The sequence below is a fragment of the Zingiber officinale genome, chromosome 1B (genome assembly GCF_018446385.1).
Source record: "Zingiber officinale cultivar Zhangliang chromosome 1B, Zo_v1.1, whole genome shotgun sequence".
In the NCBI taxonomy this organism is placed as follows: domain Eukaryota; kingdom Viridiplantae; phylum Streptophyta; class Magnoliopsida; order Zingiberales; family Zingiberaceae; genus Zingiber; species Zingiber officinale.
The window spans coordinates 15,445,453-15,460,072 of record NC_055986.1 but is presented as its reverse complement, the minus strand read 5'-3'; the positions used below and the strand labels follow the sequence as shown (position 1 = coordinate 15,460,072).

Here is a 14,620-nt window from a genome sequence, read left to right as displayed (position 1 = left end):
GAGTTCCTGAAGGATTATGATTGTATTATTAACTACCACCCGGGTAAAGCTAATGTGGTTGTCGATGCACTTAGCAGGAAGTCTAGAGGGACTTTAGCTTGCTATCGAGTTTTAGTCACGAACTTGATTCATGGTTTCTCCGAGTTGGGCCTTGAGGAGCAGGGACAGACAAAGCAAGGTGTTCTTATTATGATGGTTGCTCAGTCATTGATTAGGATGAGGATTTAAAAGGCCCAGGTCGGAGATTAGCATTTACAGTTCATTGGCAGCCAGATAGCTTCCGGGCAGCAGATCGAGTTTACACGAGATGACGAGGGTATGGTTTGTTTCTGAGGCAGATTATGTGTGCCTCAGTCTCACCCGGTCATGGAGGAGTTACTTCAAGGGGCTCATCGCTCTAGAATTGCTATCCACCCAGGTGAAACCCGTATGTATCGCGATTTGAGGCGTTCCTATTGGTGGAATTGTATGAAGAAAAACATCGCAGAATTTGTAGCTAGATGCCTCGTCTGTTAGCAGGTGAAGGTTGAGCACTAGAGACCTATTGGATTACTTCAGAGGATCCCTATTCCAGAGTGAAAATGGGAGCACATTACTATGAATTTTGTGGTAGGATTGCCTAGGACTCGACGAGGTCATGATGTGATTTGGGTAATCATTGACCGATTAACCAAATCTGCACACTTTTTAGCGATCCGGAAGACTGATTCTCTGGATCGATTAGCAGAGCTATATTTTTGAGAGGTTATTAGATTGCATGGTATTCCTTTGAGCATTATATCAGATAGAGATCCATGGTTCACGCACCGATTCTGGCAGAGTCTGCAACAGGACTTGGGTACACAGCTCCGTTTCAGTACGACATTCCATCCGTAGACAGATGGACAGCTAGAGTGGATCATTCAGACTTTGGAGGACTTGCTGAGGTCTTGCATCATGGATTCTGGAGGCAGCTGGGAGGAGTTATCATTAGTGGAGTTTGCCTACAACAACATCTATCATTCGGCTATCCAGATGGCAGCGTTTGAAGCGTTGTATGGTAGACCATGTCGAACACCCACCCTCTGGGAGGAGGTTGAGGAGGCCCAGCTGTTAGGACCTCATCGAGCTCAGCAAGAGGCAGAGTTAGTTTGCACTATCAGACGGAGGATGTCAGAGGCTCAGGGCCGGCAGAAGAGTTATGATGATTGAAGATGGAGACCCCTGGAGTTCTCTACTAGTGACTATGTATTTCTAAGAGTTTCACCCACAAAAGGGGTGAAGAGATTTGGTCTCCGAGATAAGCTAGCTCCATGATATATTGGGTCGTTCCAGATCTTAGAGAGGTTTAGAGCGGTAGCTTACCGTCTGGCACTACCACCATCTCTAGGCTATCACTACCTGAGGAGAATACTTCTGCGATCATCTTTATTGTCTGAGGAGCAAGTCGCCGGAGCTCGACAGAACCGACCGAGTCTAGGCTATCTTCGGCCTAGGGATCTCTGTTTCGGTGGTTCTTGCATCAATCATCGATGGCGCAGTGGCTAGGGCACGGTGGGGGACTGGATGCACGTTATCCCCATCCAATCTTCGTTCCTCTTCCTCAAGCTGTTCACAGAGCGGTCCGAGCCTCCCTTCTTGCTGGAATTGGACCGTGCGACACCCTCTGGAGGTGATTGATAGAGGTAAGGCGTCGTCGGGCATTTCGTAGATTCAAGGATTTCGTTCGATTGGGTTCTGTTCTGCGTTGATTCTTCTTGTTTGGATTAGGGGAAAGTGTCGGATCATTCTATTGTTGTTTTCCCCTGAATAGATCTTGGTCCTCCTCTTCTTTACGACTGATTTAGGTCACGGATTGGAGATGTTGGGGATCAGTGAGGTGAGTGATGTTCCTTCTTTTGGATTTCATCAAGTCACTTATTTCAGGTGATGTATGGCTAATTTTGAGTAGAATTTTTGAGGTATAGGTGTTCTTGGTAGCTATCGGCAGAGGCAAGTAAGGTTGTAAACTTTTGATTTGCTGCTATATCATAAGGTGAGAATACTGTACAATGAAGTGTTCTAGTTTCTCATTAGTATGATACTTAAATTAGGTTTTCAATTAGGTCGTCTTGTTGAATTCTTGGTCTCTTCTTGGTCCGAACAGTGAGGTGGATTTCCAACAGGTGAGGTGTGTTTTTGTGAATCTGGAATTGATGCTTAGTTGGAGATCATGGTTTGAATTGAAGGTTGTAATTAGTTGTTCATGTGTAGATTGATTAGGTTTAGAATTAATCTAATGGTTATGTTGAATAGGGATTTTCCCTAAATTAGTCTTGGAGATTTTATTTAACTATTTAATTCATTTGAATTTTAGCTAAATAAAAATATATATATTGATCGATGCAGGACTCTAATTCGAGACGAGCGTCTCGACATCGGATTTAGCTTGATTGGATCTTCTATTGAGGCGGGTACCTTTTGACTTATCTCTTTGATAGTATCTTATGATATGTGTAGTATATATATAACTAGTGGTAATTGTTATGTTTATAATTTCCTTTGGTAGGATGTTACTTGTTACCTGTAGCATGCTTTTATTATTACTTGTCATGCTTTAGTCATTTAGTTTTTTACTTCTTGTTATGTGTATCTATGCTCATAGAGGTGATAATATATAGTGCTTCTGTATACAGGATTAGTTGTTAGATATACCTGTTATGTGTGCATGGATTTATGTTGCTTAGTTTATTGTTATGCATGAACTTACTTTTTTGTACATATACTATGGATGAGGATATTGTTAGGATTTTACATGATGTAGCGTCATGCACCATCCTGCATGATTGCATGTTGAGTTATAGTTGCTCCATTATTATTGATGCACATCACCAGTTACATGACATGCACACACAGTCACTCATGGGTTAGTGGTACATTATTCAGGGTGTGTGCAGTTTGCTCTGTCAGGCTCCGCTGGTCTACTCATGGGTAGTGTGACTGCAGCGTGGTAGCGGACAGGGATCCCTCCCCGTGACATCATACCGGGAGATGAGAGTTTCGGCTCCCTCACTATGTTTGGGGTAGGAGGATAGGTGTACTCTGATAACATATCATCCATTCGGTCACTCAAGAGTAGTGATGGCAGCGTGCACGGTTGTCATAGCACTACCCACTCGGTCTCACCATCGCGTGTGAGATGGCTGACTGGCGTCAGGGGTGACCATGTCATATTACATCATATGCACAGATTACATTTATTATATCTTACTGTTGCATATTGGATGTTGTATTTTGATGACTGTATATGATTGACATGCATACAGGATACATTTCTTATTGATCTGACTACCTTTACCTATTGTATGTTCACATTGTTATGCTCAGATAGGACTTGCTAGTGAGTACAGTTTATTTCAGTTATGCATTTCTTATTATTGTTCAGGAGACTGTATTACATGCTTATTACTGGTGAGTATAGTTTATTCAGATATGCATTTCTCTATATTGTTTAGGAAACTGTACTATGTGTTTATCGTTGGTAGTTATATGTTAATGTACATATCTACTGGTTACCTACAGAGTTCTTTGAACTCACACCGTTGCATTATTTCTTCTTTAGATTGAGGCCGTCAGGAGGTTCCAGTTGCTATGCCCCCTTGTCATGACGGATTTTAGATTTTTGACTTTATAGTTCCTTGTTGAGTCTTGTTATACTGTGAAATGTGTGATTGTAATTGTGGACTTTATGTCGAGCATTTAGGTTTGCTACTCTTGTTTTTCGCTGTGGTATTTTCACTACTTCGTGGATTTCATTTTTTCGTTGTAGTGGAGTAGGTTTACATATATCTGTGATGTTTTCTATATCGTCTTTTCTTTTAGTAATATTTGTTGTCAACAAGAGGTTGCATTATAAACTGCGTGGATTGTTTTCTTATTCTGTTTGGTATGTTGTACCGGTCATGTTGACCGAGTATGTTGATATATGTATCTTGGGATTCATATTGTCACCGGTACAAAGGAGATGCTGCCGGATTTTCGTCTGGCATGGACTCCTCGGGGCGTGACAAAATGATTAACCTAGAAATACAAAAATGAGAATGTATGAGAGACATGATATTATTTATGTAAATAATTTATATAAAAGCCCGCTTATTTATAAAATTCAAATACCCTTATTTTTAAATTTGGGAGATGGTAGGTTTTCTCCATGTGGGTTGATATCCACTACAAATAAGAATAACCTTGACTTTGGTCAATAAGTCATTCTTAGCTATAGTGGTAGGTAACAAGTTTACCAATTGCATATCACTTATATGCAACTATCACATTATGCTAGAAACTAATTAATCTTCACATAAACATCGGGTTGTTAACACATTAATAAATATACATCAAATACATATCACCCAACTTCACCTCTATCCACATTGATCATGACTTTGGCACAACAAATCAACGCTTCAAGTTTAAAACCGACCCGTTAATCATGAAATTGTATCTCTATGATTTGAGCATATTTAATTTCAAGTTTGAATTTGATTTTGGCCAACAACTCAAACAAGAACTTAAACTCTGGTTCTTACCATATTAACTGAAGGTGTAGATTTTAATATTCAGTAATGGATTTGGTCTCATCTACATCATGCAAATATTCTATCTACATGACATTATATGCAGGACATAAATGATAGCATGACATGTCGCACGCATGACATAAATGATGACATGACACATCACACGCATGGGTAAGATCTAATCACATCATACGCATGACAAAATCTAATTATGTCATAATTAATGCATCTCATGACATACAATATGATATGAACATGACATAAATTTACATATGTTATAATTCTATTTTATAAATAAAAATATGTTATAAATCTAAATTTACTAAATCAAGATTTATCTAATTAAATTAGGAAACTAATTTTTAAATTTAATTAACATATTTAATCTAGAATCTTTCTATTAATAAAAAATCTTTAATTATTTTGACAATAAATTTCTAAATTAATTTTCTAACAATTTAGGAAATAAATAATTAATATTCCTTAATTTATTATAGAATAATTCAAATCTAAATTTTTTTTATAATTTTTTAAATCTTTCCAAATTTAGTATTTTCTAATAATTTAAGAAATTTTCTAAGAATAGAATATTTTAATAAATATAAAAATTATAGAAAAGATTAATTCTATACTTTAATTTAGAATATCTCAAATTTGGATTTTTAATGATTTTTCATATCTTTTCTAAATTTGGTATTTCCTAACAATTTAGGAGATTTTCTAAAAATAGAATATTTTAATAAATCCAAAATTTTCAAAAAAAAAATAATTCTTTAATTTAATTTAGAATATCTCAAATCTAGATTTTTTTTTATAATTTTAGTATCTTTCCATATTTAATATTACCTAACAAATTAGGATTTTTTCCAAAAATAGAATATTTCTTAAAATTTCAGAGAATTACAGAAATGATAATTTCTAAATTAACAGAATATTTCTAAATTTAGTTTTCCAAAATTATATCAGAAACTTTCCAAAAATAAAATTTCCTAACAATTTAGGAAACTTCCAAAAATAGAAAAAGTCTTAATAATTTCAAAAAAAAAATTTAATTATAACACTAATTACGAACCGTAAAGTAATTTTACGATCATGTCGAAGCATGATAAGACTCTGATACCACTATTGGGATATGCCCGATACGGGTGCGTGCTAGAACACTTTTTGTAAATATGCATTGCGGAAAATAAAACAATAATAATTCCTAATTATTATATTACACACACTACACGCATACAAGGATACAACATGACAAACATGATCGCATAATTAAAATTTTACGAGAAGTAAATTTACGCTAGGTATACCTTACAGATGACTTGTAATGAGAAGGGCATCAACCGTAGCGATGTTGTCGAACTTCGCCTCTATTTGTATCGACACTGAGCTCCTCAAGACAACTCCTTGAGTACAAGCCTCTCCTTCGAAAGTTACTAACCACGAGCGAAGAAGAGCGATCAAGAGAAAGAAGAAGAGAAGCACATAAGGGAGAGTCTCACGGCAACAAGAAGAGGAGCCCCCTTGTTGTTGGCAGCGAGAAAGAGAGGAGAGGGAGAGGAGGATTGGGTTTTTAAAAGCCAATCAACCAAATAATGAAATTTGTTTCTAATTCTCTCCCAATTACATCTATATATAATCCTCTTTAATGAGTTGGGTTAGAAAACTCAAATCCAACCCATTATTCCTTAACTAAAAATTAACCCATTAACTCCCTTGGTTTGGTTCACAACTAAACCAAGTTGGTTCATGACTAATTCATAATTAAACTAAATATGGTCCAACTCTACCATAAGGGATGTAGCTCATCCGCGCTTCCATTATGACAAATATTTTCATATTTGTCTTATGTATGGTCCAACCAAATATTTATCTCTTGATCTAAGAATCCTATTCTTTAACTTGTTTTACGTCTTTTAGAGACTCATTAGTGCGTGTGACCCAATAGATTCCCGATTTATCTTGGTTATCCATAATTAACTACTTAATTATAGAACGATCATGAAAGACACCTAGCAGTACATCATAATCCCCAATTAGTCGGAAAATCATAGTTAATTTTAGAACTAATTCTAAACCCTTCAGCAGCTACAGTGAGTCGTGCCTTATTCCCTTCACTTGTCTTATACCCACTTAGTTCAGGACATGATCTATGTGTCTATCCCCACTAGACTGACTACGTCACACCTAGCTCAAGTAATACTTTCTTGTTCTACGGACTCAAATTATTCGTTCATGTGTCTAAGAGTCTCTCACTCATAACATGTGATGCTTTGGTTACAGACTTTGAGTAATAATCCTAACGAGTGGCCATAGGGTATACATCTCCTCGCAAGAAGCAACGAATCCTCTATGAGCTATCCAAACATCTTCAGGCATTTCAACTTCTACCCAATCATCTTTGATCCATATCTCAATGAGATGCTTGCTTAAGATGTTAAAGTATAAGTCTTCATGACCAAGATGACTTGTATACCTTAAGTCGAAAGAAACTTGCACTCGAGCTACAGTAAGAGGTTCACAGACAAATATATATATATAGATAACCATATGAAATCTTACAGGGAGTCACTCCAATGAACTAGTTACCATAACTAGCATTCATATTTAACTCTTGACATCCCAATGTCTCTAGCCAGGGAGCAAATAGCTGCTTGGCGAATCAAGGAGTATAACCCGTGCTAGTCTTATAGAATTGATGATATCTGAATGCATCAATTTGATGACTAGGGAAATTCTAATACATTCATAATTGCACATGTAGAGATAATCACTAGTTGTGCTCCAATCTCAATTTCTCTTATGCTATGAATTGTATTATGAACATTCAGTAAATGAGTTTAAGATAAGTAAACATATAATATGCATTCAAATAGTGAATCTATATTTAGTATAAAATCGTAAGGCGATTACCTTAGGACATCCCTCAAATCTAACACTATCCACTCGAGGCCACCTTCCAAGCCTCCAAGGTGCCTCCAAGCATGCATCAGGGGTGCCTCCAATGCACTCCAGGGCATCTCCCCATAGTGTAAACTTTATGTTGGGGCACTTCGGAGATAGAGGGGGAGCGAATAGCTTCTCGTATTTCATCGATGATGATATTGCAGCGGATAAAACTCGACGCAAAAGCTCCCCAATACTAACAAGAGGATTTACTTGGTATCCACCTCAAGAAGAGGTGACTAATCCAAGGATCCAACCCTCATTCACACATCCACTAAGAATACACTTTCTTGGAAACACTCCGGAGGTAGAGAAATCGCGTACAAGACTCTTAATACAACAAGAGGAAGAAAGAAGCAAATACAAAGAAAATCTTACAAGATTTACACAAACGAAACCCTAGCTAGCTTCTTCTTCTTCCTGTTTGGAAATGTCTCTTGACCTTGGAAGTGCAACAACACTTGACTCTAAGAAGCTTCAAGAACTAGTGAGCTTGATGAAGAGAGTGGAGAAGAAAACCTTTGAGCAATGTGTCGGAACAGTGCACGTGAAAACCTTTTATCGAATGCATAATGGCTAGTTTTCCAATCGTAATTGATTACTCCAATCGATTACGCATGCCTGATCGACTAACTTAATCAATTAGGCATGCTTTTGTTCACGCGAGAATACCTCGTAAGTGATTAAGCTTCCCTGCTTTATCACTTACCAAACTTTCTATGCATTCGCGAAATCCAAGCTTAATCGATTGCTGTAATCGATTAAGCATTCATAATCGATTACAAACCTCTATGTGCACTTTCACGAAACCTGCTTAATAGATTACCTTAATCGATTCAGCTTCGGTAATAGACTAACCTAGTTGATTACCAAGCCCTAACTTCTAAATTTAAGTCTAGGATCCTTTACCTAATATCCGGTCAACCGTAACCTATTGGAACTCCTCATTGCCTAGCATCTGGTCAACCTTGACCTATTGAGACTTCTTCACCATGTGTCAGGTCAAACCTTTGACCTACTTGGACTTCCAATCACTAGTGTCATCTCAACCTTGACCCACCTGGATTTTCACTGTCTAGCTTCACTCACCAGGACTTCCTTACTTCCTAGCTTCACTCACAAGGGCTTTCACCTGGCTTCACTCAACAGGATTTTCCTTCTACCTAGCTTCACTCACTAGGGCTTTCCACACCAAGTATTTGGTCAACACTAACCCACCTGGATTTTCTTCTTCTATCAACCTTCCCGTTGGACTTGCCCTTGTCTAACTTCCATTTAGGACTTTCCAATTAAGTATCCAGTTAGCTTTGACCTACTTGACTCTTTTCTCATCAAACCGATCAATTCTAGACCATTGGGGGATTGCACCAATAATCTCCCCAATCGAATAATTGCAACTGAAATCTCTATACATTATTAAACATCAAAACTTAAACATCAAGACTCAAGCTCAAGCCAACTCAAGCTTAGTCAAACTGGTCAATCTTGACCTAGGAAATTACACCAACAATCTCCCCCTTTTTCATATTTGACAATACATTTAAGTTAGGCTAATCTCATAGCCTTAACTTTTTCTTCACGCCAAAGCATGAGAGTTTTCTTCATTCTGTCCCTTACTAAGAGGATAAACTTCCCCTTTTTGATTAAGAAGACCTAACTTAAACCCTACATTCTCCCCCTTTGGCACACATTAAAACTCTCCTCCTGAAGAGTTATCCATACATTGTTTACAACCTTACTTGTTGTTCACAACCCCACAATGAAGATCTCATACCCTTCATTGTGCCCAATGCTCACCCTTGAGCATTAACTCATTATTCAATGCTCATCCCAGAACATTTACACTCTAATAATGAAGATATCCAATCTTCTATTATTTTTCAATGCTTTATCTTGAGCATTCATCACAATGAAGGTTTCCAACCTTCCATGGTTTTGTGAAAAATAAATACATGTCTCTATGGAGTAGCTCCCTCTTAAAACTGTTGGACCCCATGAGTATTTTGATGTGATCAACCAAGTTAGGTTAGGTCCTGCTGTTATTTAATCTCTGTGTCTAAGTGTGCAGGAACTTAGGAGCGCAGAAAGTCGAGCGGAAGATGCAGCTAGCGAGAAAGACGGCACAGGAAGGGAGCCGACGGGCTCGGTGCGTCCGAAGGACGAGAGAGCTGCGGAAGAGTACACCGGTGGGTGAGAAGAACGTGCACGACGTTCGAGGGACGTAAAGCCAAGACGGAAGCCAGATCGAAGAGAAGGCTGGGAATTGGGTTCGGGTGAGCCCTATTTTGGTTGGCTGAAATCACCCAAGCGGTCGGAGCTTTGGAAGATGAAAAGAAGGCGAAGTGAGCTGACCTTACTGCTCAAGGCGCCTCCAACAAGTGTTGAAGGCGCCTTTAACAATGGAGGCACCTTCAACACTACTTGAGGCACCTCTAAGCTGGCCAACTCAACCGTTTGTGCGCGGATAGAGTTTTATCCGCTTGACTTGGTTGGAGGCGCCTTAAACCTTGTTAGAGGCGCCTTGGACCTTTGGGATAGATTTTCCAGGAGCTATATAAAGGCCCCTGGAGCTAGGAAATATTCATTCATTCAAGCAATTAATTCCTAGCAACTTGTGAGCTCATTTAGTGTGTAAAAAGGCTTCTCCGCCTACAATGAAGGAGAAATTCTACTGGAGCTGTTCAATTGCCTTAGATTAACAACCATCTTGGTTGTAACCAAGTTAATTTCTGTCTCCTTTTTCTTTTCTATTTTATTCTTATTATAGTTGCTTTTATTTTGAGTTGAAAGTCTTAAGGAGGGTATAGTTTTAGTTTACAGGCAATTCACCCCCCTTTTGCTGGCCCCGCTGCACCAACAAATGGTATCAGAGCCCGACAGCCTCAGAAGGACTAACCGCTGACTGAAGCACAAAGATCAAGACAATGGCCGGAGCGAATATTCATCCCCCGAAATTCGACGGAGACTTCGCTACGTGGAAGCGCAAAATGGAGGTATTTTTTTCAAAACAGAGTTTGATATTCTTCTTATTATGAAATATGGTTTTACAGCACCAAAAGACAAAGAGGAATACAACTGGACAAAGAAGGAGCAGGCCAACTTCATGACCAATGGAAAGGCGGAATTCCACCTGCTCAGCGTCCTGCCGCCCCAGGAGGTAAGTCGGATCGGAAGCTACGACTCCGCCAAAGACCTATGGGAAAAATTCCTAGAGCTCCACGAAGGCACTTCGGAAGCGAAGTTAGCAAGGCGCGACATCCTATGGACCCAGTTGATGAACCTCCGGATGAACAACGGCGAGAAAATAACGCAACTCCAAGCGAGGATCAAGGAGCTGATAACGCAACTGACAAACCTCGGCGAACCGGTAACGAACCGCGATTCTATTCGGTATGCGCTCAATGCCTTCCCTAGAACTCCAGAGTGGGCGTCCTTAGTAGATGCATACTACATCTCTAAGGACTTTGAGGTAAGTAGTTTAGAAAGTCTATTTTCTACCTTTGAACTTCACGAGTCTCGACTTGCAGAGCACAAATAAGTAGAAAAGTCGAACCTCAACATTGTCCTACAAGCCGAAAAGGACAATCCCGACTCTGAATCGTCGATCGACGAAACTGAAACGGCTCTTCTGGTAAGAAAATTAAATAGATTTGTTAAAACTAATAAATTCAAATCGTAGTCGAAAAAGTATCAACGCAACAAAAGGATGGTCCGATGCTAAAACTGCAACGAGGAAGGACACATCAAGGATGATTGCCCCAAGTTGAAGAAAAAGAACAAGGAGAAGCCTCAAAGACCGACGTCCTCAACACGAAAAAGTCTGAAGGCTACATGGGACGATTCTTCATCCTCCGAGTCAGAAGTCGAAGCCTTCTTAGGAGTAGTACTGATGGCCAATCATCTCTTCAAAGATGACTCAAGCTCAGAGATGAGCATAGATGAAGGGGGAGGAACATCAAAAGAAGAAAAAAGCTGCGACGAAGGGGGAGCATCACCGCTTAAGGTAAGTAAGGTACGTGATCTCACTCCTACTCAGTCCTTTCAATTTATCAAATTACTTACGAAAGATCTAGTAAAATTAGAAAAAGAAAATGCTGAATTAAAATTGAACTTAGCAAAAGCATGCCCACTAGAAATGTATGATAATTTAAATTTAGAAAATAAAAAATTAAAAATTGAAATTGAGAAATTGACAAATAATGCATGCTTAAATAAATTTCCAAAATCGAAACTAAGGATTTATGGAAAATTAAATTGGTACATTAGAAAATATCAGGGACAACTTAGAAAAATTCCTAGAAACTATATACCCTCTAAGTTTTTAAATAACCCTGTAGGAAGGAATCTCTATTGGGTTCCAAAATCCATGTTAGACTGATTCTTTTTAAAATTAAAGGCTTTAAGAGAGAAAATTAAACAATGAGTTTCCTTATGCGGCTTTGACTAGAAAGTGGTTGTTGCTCTAATAACCAAGAAGGTCTAGTACCTCGCCACTGCCTGGAAGCCAAATATAGAAATAAAAGGTTTAATTAACTTTCTGGTAAAAAGCGTTAAAGTTAGAATTGAAAAATTCTTTGAAAAGTCTTTTAAACATTTTCTTGAAATTAAAAAGACTAAGTTTTTTTTTCTCTTAAAAACGTCTTCTTTAAATTTTTGAAAATTGTCTTAACCAAGTTTTTTTTAAACTAATTTAAAATTAGACTTCCACTAAGAAATTTTTTCAAAAGACTTAGAAATTTTTAGAAATTGTTTTAACTAAGTTTTTTTTATGATTTAAATATTAAAACTTTTACTTAGAAATGTTTTCAAAAGACTTAGAAATTTTTTTAAAAGACTTAGAAAATTTTCACATCTCTCCTAAATAACTTAGAATTTATTTTGAAAATGTTTTGTACCCTGGTTTTTGCTGTGATCAAAGGAGGAGAAATAAGGACAAGTTTAGGGGGGGTTATAGAAAATTAAAATTTTTAATATTTTTCTAACTTATGTTGCAAATTCTATTATTGCAATTTTTATGCTTAAAATGTTAGTTTAGTAATTTTCTTAAATTAATCTTTGTTTGATTTTACCCTAACTCAAACTTGGGTTGATGCACATCAAAAAGAGGGAGATTGTTGGACCCCATGAGTATTTTGATGTGATCAACCAAGTTAGGTTAGGTCCTGTTGTTATTTGATCCCTGTGTCTAAGTGTACAGGAACTTAGGAGCGCAGAAAGTCGAGCGGAAGATGCAGCTAGCAAGAAGGACGACACGGGAAGGGAGCCGACGGGCTCGGTGCGTCCGAAAAACGAGAGAGCTACGGAAGAGTACACCGGTGGGCGAGAAGAACGTGAGCGACGTTCGAGGGACGTAAAACCGGGACGGAAGCCTGCTCGAGGAGAAGGCCGGGAATTAGGTTCGGGTGAGCCCTATTTCAGTTGGCCGAAATCATTACAATTGGGACTACTAAGTCTTTTCTAAGAAGATAGTCTTCCTTAATGTCCAAGTCCTATTTCCAATCATTACAATTGGGACTACTAAGTTTTTTCTATAGTATAATAACTAGGGAATTGACAAACATTTTAAATCCTAAGAATCACAAAAATATTTGGTCAAGATCAATTCTTTAAAATCCCCATGAATTTTGTATGCCACGATAGTGTGGACGTATACAAAATCAAAGAGGAGATTTTATCCATTAATTTTATTATCTCGTCAACTTTACTTTATGATGAATAAAATTAATAGTTGATCTGTCTTTGATCAAATTGTGAGATCTCGGAAAATTTAAATAGATAGGGTTATTTCAGAAATAGTCTTACAATATTTTTCCAGAATTTTTAGAAATTTTCTGGGAATTTATCGGAGCTCGTACGACGAGTTTTGAGGGGATTAATTCCGGGTACAGATAAGGCCTATTTGGGATACCCATTTAAGTGAGGAAATGTTTTAATATATAAATCCATTTCCTTTATTTTCTTTCCCCAACCCCATCGCCGAACCCGAGCCCTCCTTCCCCGATCTCCCCTCTCTTCCCTACTCTCTGCTCTCTCGCGGACAAGCGACGCCGAAGGGAATGAAGCTTTGATCTCCGGCGATCTTCCTCTGCCGGCGTCAACACCCTAAGCTCAGATCTGGCCGGTGTTTCTCCTCTCCGGGTCTTCTTCGGCTGAGGAGTTGCTATTCGGTGGATTTTGCACCGATTGTTGACGATCGGTGGCTAGGGCTTGGTGAGGAGCCGGATCTCGTATCGTCTCCGACTGGTAGGCTTACCCTCTCCTCCCCTCGTGTTGCTCACAGAGCAGTCCACACCTCCCTTCTTGCTGGAATTGGGCAACGACGCCATTGGGAGGTGATCCAGAGATTTAGGGCTTCGTCGGATCTGTCCAGTGACGGCGGTGTGGTGAGGTAACACCCTTATCTTCACTGTGTTTGTTCAATCCCCTTCCCTGTTCTTGATCCTCATTTTCTTGGCTACGGATTTAGGTCACGAGATTGAAGGGATTAAGGTAAGATGAATAGATTGTTTTCTTTAATTAGATTGTTGTTGGATTAGGGATCTCCAATCTTGATCTCTGTTCTTGACTTGATCAATAATCTTCCAGATTGATTTCTTCTTGATCCGGAATGTAGAGTGGAATTCAACACATTGCTACTCTGTGGATTTTTTGGTGCGGCAGCAACCCATCCATCAGTGTTCCCTTGATCCAGAATCAAACAGCAGCTGGATTGAGGTATGGTGTAGCGAGGTTGATACATAATTAGTGTTGTGTTGATGAATTAGATATGTATTGAATTCGGAATGGATTGGATTGGTACATGATTAGTTAGGGTAATTGATCTTAGTTGTAGATCATGGTTCGAATTTGGATATTGTTAGATAATCACATGTTAGATGATTAGGTATGATCTGGATACCTATTGATAATTTATTATCATTAGGTTGTGTAGATTAATTAGGTTATATGGATTTAGGTTTGATTTGCTAATCTAATGGTTAATTAAGGATTAGGAAATTATTCCTAATTAACCGTTAGAAAGGTGGAGGGTTATAGGTTAGGGTTTGTCCCTAAATTTCTGTTTAGGATTTATTTAGCTATTTGTTTGTGTTTTAGCTAAATAAATGTAAATGTATTTATTTACACAGGACTCTGATTCGAGA

General features: G+C 38.3%; 1 long non-coding RNA gene across 1 annotated transcript; it reads left to right on the top strand.

Annotated features, from left to right (window-relative positions):
* Positions 1-13,780: 13,780 nt before the first annotated feature.
* LOC122051454 lies at positions 13,781-14,187 on the top strand. Its single transcript, XR_006131446.1, has 3 exons — positions 13,781-13,866; positions 13,945-13,967; positions 14,064-14,187. It is a non-coding gene; the product is annotated as an uncharacterized LOC122051454 (long non-coding RNA).
* Positions 14,188-14,620: the final 433 nt, after the last annotated feature.